At 43.8% G+C, this 7509-nt stretch overlaps 1 long non-coding RNA gene across 1 annotated transcript; it reads right to left on the bottom strand.

The window, feature by feature from the left end:
• Window positions 1-321: 321 nt before the first annotated feature.
• Window positions 322-7078, bottom strand: LOC136015313 (uncharacterized). Its single transcript, XR_010613153.1, has 2 exons — window positions 6494-7078; window positions 322-1490 (listed from the first exon to the last, which is right to left on the bottom strand). It is a non-coding gene; the product is annotated as an uncharacterized LOC136015313 (long non-coding RNA).
• Between the last annotated feature and the right edge of the window lie 431 nt (window positions 7079-7509).

Here is a 7509-nt window from a genome sequence, read left to right as displayed (position 1 = left end):
TGCACAAAGATTTTTATTATATTAGTTTGTTGTCTATATTTCCACTGTATCTATACTGTAATCCCAAACAAATGTCCAGTTTTGCTTAAAAATTACCCTCAGTTTCTATTACAAAAATCCTATTTTCTGTATGCTTTAAATATTACCTTGGTGTTACTCTGGGCTCAGCTTTCTCCCCTTTTTTGGATGCAATCGATTTTACTGACATTTTTATACTTCTAAGCTCGAGGATTAATATATTTCATTAAAAAAATGTAATTTGTCAAAGGGATTAATCCATAATGCTCAGAATTCTACAAAACACCACAGCTGGAGTAGTAATTATACCTTTAAGAAGTTACATAAGCCTTTTTATTACATGTTTTTAATGGGTTTATATGGTACAGTACAAATGCTAAAGTATTTATACAGGGGATGGCAATGGCACTGGAGCAATTGAGCACACGTCGCAATTTGATCACTGAGAGAGACTTTCATCTGCAAGTGCTTGGGGGAAAGGTCTCCCCAAGGCGTGAAGAGGTACAAGCCAAAGCACTGGGGCTGCTGGGGAGAACACGTTCCAGGTAGCAGTTTCACAAACAAATCAAGGCCTGTAATTAATGCGCTGTGCACTTTTTCTACAGTCTGTCATGTTTAATATACTCCAGTGTGTCTGTACAGTGTATGCCTCATTAAAGGCAATAGGATAAAATAAAAGCTGAGAGTGGCTGGCAGTATCCTTGGTGAACCTGATGGGCTCATAGGATAGGAGACATGCAAAAATGTCCTGGACCAGTGTGCAGCCCAATTAAATGACATGCATCCACCTTTAAAAAAGGTCTTACCCGTGTGTCTGAAGCGTGTCCCATTTTTGCAGGACACTAAACTCAGTATCACTGTCTTAACCTGTAACAAAAAGGTTGTTTTTCTGAAGTATTACCATGTGGTCAGACAATCCTTTCCTTCAGCTGGTTGCATTGTAAGTGTCTTAAACAAAATCCTAACAAGGAGAAGAGAAATGGCCTTGCCTTCAGCAAAAATGATGCTGCAGCTCCCCTGCAGCTGAGCAGCCTGGCCAGGACCAGACGGTGAGGATAAAACTCAGTGCTCTTCCCGCGGGCTCCTTTCAAGTCAGTCTGTCCTCAATGGAATGTAGAGCAGCATCAGTGATGCAGAGATATTGGTATTGATTCAGAACGGAATGACCTCCTTAGCTGGGAGTTTGTATATAGGTTAGGGTCATCCTTTTGGCATGTGTCTTTCCACAGTGTTTCTGCCTCCATCCTCAGCCATAGACATGCAAAGCAGAGGCCAGCTACACGCTTTGAAGATGTGCTGGGAAGGGCAAAGGGGTTTTGTGAAGATGCAGGCTTTGCCACAAGCAATGAACATTCAACCAGGCTAATGCTTGTGGTTTCTTCCCAACTCTTGTCTCGCTTGCAGACTCCTTGTTAGGAGATTTTGCCAGGATGCATTGAATTTCTTCAGGAACAAGGTCATTCCTCTTTACTCTGTCAGGAAGTAAAGTACATGCACGTGAAAGCATAAAGGCTCTTTGCAGAGCTTGTGTGGTTCCTGCTACTGTCCTAGTAGCAAGGCTGGAGGCAAATCCAGTGGCTACAGAGGAGAGAGTGCCCTGCCACCTCTCTGCACTCCGGTCAGCATAGCAGAGGTGGCATAGAGTGGGGAGCACTGTCTCAGAGCACACTTAACCTCCCACACAAGGCAGAGGAGAAGCAACTACTCTGAGCAGTAGCTGGGCCAATGCCTGAAGCCAAGCAAAGACAGGAACCTCCTGTCTGAAACCCAGGGCACTGCAGAAGGCAGGGAGAGACCCCAGAGCTGGGACCTGCAAAGCAGCTGCTGGAAGAGGCAAATCTTCCCCCTAAATTCTCCCTCCTCCCTCAGGGTTAACACAAGGAAAAGATGATCACTGACGTACAAGTGTCGGGAGCCTTTAGGCATCAAGACTTTTTGCTCAGTCTTCCACTGCAAAGACAAACAGCAGCAAGATAGCTCTCAGCAACCCAGACAAGAACATTTTAGTGCGTAATTATGGATGAGATGCAAAAGGACAAAAAAAGACTGAAAACATCTGTTCGCGTAGAGTTTATTGCATTCACTTAAGAGGCCCATTAAGTGCCAGAAAAAGCTATTTATCCGTCTGTTTGAGGCAATTATCCTGCTGCAGATCTCTGTGGCAATTTGCCCTGTGATTACTCCTGGGGTGCTGACTCTCTGCAGATAGATACCACACCGGAAAAAGGCACAGACCTTGCCCACCAAGGTATATGGAGGGATTTTCAAATGTGGAGTAGCCAGTGCTTCTCAAGGTCTTTAACTCACACTTTACCTCTATGGAGAAGCGGGTTATTTCTTGGAGTCAGGTGCCTCAGCCCCTTTCTTTCAAAAATCAAAAGGAGTTTTTTATTGAAAACACACCTAAAAGTGTGATTATTCTTCCTGTAGCCACTGCCTCAGCAACATGGGACGTGAGAAGCCCAGATCCAGTTCCTTGAATGCTCAAAGGAGTCCAGTTCTCCCACTTGACCAGCAGATTTCTTGCCTCACCAGGCTGCAAGGTGTGCAGGGGGGAGAGGCTTCATCTGCTTGAAGCCCAACCTGCACTTGTTTGAGGAAGAGGAAGGCAAGTGTGAGGCTCCCTCTGTGGCTCTAGTGCATTCCCTGAGGGAAAAGTTGTTTTCCAGACCTTCACTTTAGCCAAAATGCTGACTGGAGGTGCTTCAGAACTGTGTCACACTCTAGTGGCACAGAAAATAAGTAAGCCTTTCCTCCTCTGGCTCAGAAATGTAAGGAAAGGCTAATGTAAGGCTTGGATACCAGCTGGTTGGCTGAGACTTTGCAGAAGTTGAATAAGAAGGCAAGAGAGGTAACAGTGACAGGAGCACAGCACATGGTGCACACCTCTTACAATGTGAGAAATATATTGCCCCCATGGTAGGTGATGGACATGAACAGAAAGCGTGAAAAGCTATGTGGGACAGTGTTTTCCTAGTGGCTGCCCCATCATCAACTGAGAGAGCTGGACTAATTCAGCCTGGAGAAGAGAAGGCTCCCAGGAGACCTTAGAGCAGCTTCCAGTACTTAAAGTGAGCCTACAAGAAATCTGGAGAGGGGCTTTTTACAAGGGTATGTAGGGATAGGACAAAGGAAAAGGGTTTTAAACTGAAAGAGAGTGGATTAAGACTGGATATTAGGAAGAAGTTCTTTACTGTGAGGGTGGTGAGACACTAGAACAGGTTGCCCAGAGAAGCTGTCACTGCCCTGTTCCTGGAACTCAAGGCTAGGTTGGATGGGGCTATGAGCAACCTGGTCTAGTGGAAGGTGTCCCTGCCCATGGCCTTTAAGGTGCCTTCCAATCCAAACCATTCTATGGTTCTCTCTTTTTTATTAACAGTTTCTACTGTGCTGCTACCTTCATATTTCCATTTCCTCAATATACATTTTTTTAAGCTCTCCCCATGACATGTTACAGACCTAATGGATTCAAGAGTATTCCTTAAGATTAATTGCATCACCCAGGTCCTCCAAGCCTTATAGTTGTGTGGGATCCCGTCAGGCATCCGCGTTTCCACTGTGTTCAGCATCGGCGCGTTTGCTCTTTTGAGGTGGAGTGTGCAGGTTTCAACTGCTTGATCCAACATCTCCCTCTTGTGGACAAGAGGAGTAAAGCAGGATAAATAAAGCAGCGTACAACATACGCTATTATTTAACAGCTGTGAAAAAAAATCTCGGTCCAGACGATGATCTTCTTTCTAATTATTACACTTATTCCTAATGAATTTGAATGTCTCACATTGAAGGTTATTTCAAATAGCATTCGACTGGAAAAGAATCGTAATGAATGGTGAATGCCAATTTTTGTGTATTTTTCAGAAATTCAGCAAATTTGATTTAAATATAGGCAACCCCCCTATATCTAGGAAATATGTCTATGGCGTTGTTTGTGCAAAGAATATCAACAAAATTCCCTGTTGCAGAACACTATTATTTTGTGCTCAAGCTCTAAAATCCATCATATAGCCCATCTGCTGTCTGCAATTGCAAGGATTGATAGAAATGTCTCAAAATATAGTCGTTCTCTTTCTGTGCCATAATTACACCCTTGAAGTTCCTCGTGAGCGTGACAGATCGGTTGCCATCTGCCCGGGATGCCTATTCAATGTAGATCAGAAAATGAGGATAAGAAGGAAATATTCAAGTACAGTCCAGTTAACTTTTGTCCAGACACGCCTGGGCTTAAGGAACAGCACAAGGATAAAATGCTCTGCACAGGTGACAGCTAAGTCTTTCTTTCTTTAGGGTGCTTTTCATCATCATGGGAAGTCAGGGAGGTTTAATGACCTTCCACTGTTAATCCTCTCCTACATGAGAGTGTTTCCCTGACACTTGCTCTGTGTTTCTAGATGAAGACTGCAGAGCCAATGCAACAGCATCGACAGATTTAAGATCAAAATGGAGTTTTGCAAGTTCCTCAGCTTCAGCTGGAGCTGGAGAGTTAATCTTTGCTTCAGTTCCTGGCAAGGGTCTTGGGTGAGGAGCAGAAACTCAGGGATGGCTGATAAGACACTGTCAGAGACTGACACCCAAGGCTGGGCAGCTGAAGTAAGAAAGGATTCATCTCAACAAACTTCAGCTGCCTAAAAGCCAAGCAGTCAGTGTCAGTCAGTGCCAGTGAGCCAACTTTCAGGCACTGAAGCAGCACGACTCACCTTTGCGGGCAGATACATAGTTGGCACAGGGCAGCGTCACTGTATATCTATGGATATATTTTAGAATATTTAAATTTGCCATGCCTAGGGAGAAAAATGAGAGAGGGATATGCGATTATTCCCAAAATATTAGGACATACTCTTGGCAAGTTGAAAGCTTCTGGAACAAAAAGCAGAGACATCTGAGTAGGATGCTCAGCCCTTGTGTGACATCACCTTGGCAGGGAAGAAAACCTCTGTGTGAGAGAGTAAGATTTAAAAGGAATTTCATGCTGGAGATGGGGAAAGTGAACAGGCAGAGAGGAGCAGGAATTCACGATGGCATGTCCTTAATGGTGCCATTTTGACTTCTTTATAACCACAAGTAAGAAGGAAATGACAAGGTGCAATCTGGACAAATAAATCCCATTTTAACAGGGCACAGGAGCTGGAGCAAACAGGCTGAATGTACACTTGTTTCTATTTGCTATCAGTCTGAAAATAAGATATGGGTCTAAAGTGCTTGATTTTTATGTAAGGATATTGAAATATCAGAGACATTCCAGAAAGATAATTACTGGCTCGTTGTAATAGCATAATAAAAATTACATGGCAAAGAACCAAAATAGATCCCTTCCAAATGAGGAAAAAGACATCAACTCTGTCAAATTAAAAGCAGAGACAGAAAGGCAGGCTAAAAAAGATTTTGAGGAAATAACTTGCTAATAGACAAAAAGCTTCCTCTACCCCAGCAGGAGCAGGGAGCTTGCTGGAAGGTTCTGCAGGTGACCAGGATATGCAGTCAGCAGATGATCAGCATGGCAAAGGAGCCTGAGAGAACACAAGCCCTAACACAACAGTCAGACAGATTACTTGTGTCTGCATTCAGTGTAGAAAAGTTTAGTGAAATTCCCATGGCAGAGCTGTTTGTTAAGGGAATAATGCAGAGAAGCTGCCTCAGATTGAAGGGCCATTAGATGAGGTTTTAGAACAAATAGATGCAAGGGATAGTAGCAAATTCATGAGAAGCAGGTTTTAAGGAATGCTAATGGGAAATTGTTGCACTATTAGGACTGATGTACAAACTTCTACTTGAAGTAACTCGAAAAAAGGAGGATGGTTCATGACATTGTTTTGCTTTAAGTGCTGTGAGGGATCTGGAGAAACGCAAACCACTAAATCTAATACCGGTAACAGGCAAATGATAAAAGCCATGGAAATACAATAGTTGCAAGGAGAGATACAGACCAAGAGGGAAGAATTGGCAGAGCTTTGCAGTGAGGAGCTATGAAGCTGTGCTTCATGACCCTCCTATGGCTTCAGAGGAAAACAGTGAAGCTGCAGACTAGAGCAACCACTCAGTATGATCTGCTCAGCTTCTGGAAAGCCCTTAGTAACATCTGTCACCAAGGATTCATAAAGAAGCTAATCTGCCAAGGGGTAAGAGGGAAGATCCTCTCATGAGTCAGCAACTGCATATAGGATAGAGAAACAAGGTAACAATAAGTCATCTGTTTTTCACAGTAGAGAGAAGTCACCAGTGACATCTTATAGGGATCAGTGGGCTTATCCGCAGAGCCATCAGTCAGGCAGTAAATGATGAAGTAGCTCAGTCTGTAGTGGTACCAGCTTGTTCAAGATAGTAAAATGCAAAACTGCCTGCAAGGAGCTACAAAAATCACCATCACTAGAGCCTTCTCCAGCCTAAACAACCCCGACATTTCCCTTTTTCCAGTCAGTGGGAACTTCACTGGACTGCCATGACTTCTCAAATATGATGGATAGAGGCTTAGCCAACTCACCCATCAGCTCTTCCAGGACCTACAACTGCATCTCACCAGCTGCCATGGACTTGTGCACCCTCACGTTTCTCAGATGGTCTCATAAAAAGCTCCCACGTATTTTTACATTCCATGTTAGCAGAGAACAAAGCTACAGTTTGACAAGCCTTATGCCAATACTGCTGCCAAAGCAGCAGCTCTGCCCTTTTGTACTGCTGGACAGGATAAATGATGGGTGGGGGAATACAAAATCAGCCTTCAGAGCTGAGGAGAAGAGGGTAAGGCTGTTGAAGGCAGGGCTGGTTTAGGCTGATCCCAGGTGCTTATTGACCTATAGTTAATTTGGTGATGTTTCTTCTGACAGCTGTCCCTTGTGAAGGAAACCATCTTCATACCCCCTGAGAACAGCAGGAGTTAGCAGCCATGTCCGAATTTGGCCTTTCTTGGCCCTGTCAGGTCATCACAAATGAAAGAGAAAGCCCTTTTTTTTGTGACAGGAACACTAGAGAAGTGACCTTTGCTCTATTATTAGAACTTTATTTATTAGTTCATTTTACTTATGTGAACTCTTAAAGGATTTTGATTTGGTTTGTAACTATAAGGTCAAAAAAAAGAAACCAACCCTAGACAAAAGTGGATGTTAATCCTTCTGAATAAGTCAGTTAAGATCTAATAAGTGGCTTAATCCCTGTCAGACCTATACTTTGACAGTAAGCCCAGATTTAGGGGTGACTACCTTTAGCCACATCAGACACTTGGGGAATTGCTGAGAAGCCCACTCAGCCTCTGCCATGGAGTGAGTGTCTGGGTTCTGGTGGCCTCTGAAGCTGGTGGTAAGATCCTTGTTGGTTTGTCTCAGGTCCATTCATACCAGCTGTTGCAAGGAAAGCAGCCAGTGCCAATGCAAAGTAGAAGAGAGATGCTTGCACTGCCAAGACCACCCTGATAAACCCTCTCTGTAAACATAGGCCATGTCAATGCTGCTCTTTGGAGGAAAAAAATCATCTGTGTCTGTGAGCAAAATCTGAGGGGCTTGA

The sequence above is a fragment of the Lathamus discolor genome, chromosome 5, assembly GCF_037157495.1.
Source record: "Lathamus discolor isolate bLatDis1 chromosome 5, bLatDis1.hap1, whole genome shotgun sequence".
NCBI lineage: Eukaryota > Metazoa > Chordata > Aves > Psittaciformes > Psittacidae > Lathamus > Lathamus discolor.
Note: the sequence above shows the minus strand (reverse complement) of the source record. Positions and strands in the feature narration are given on the sequence as shown.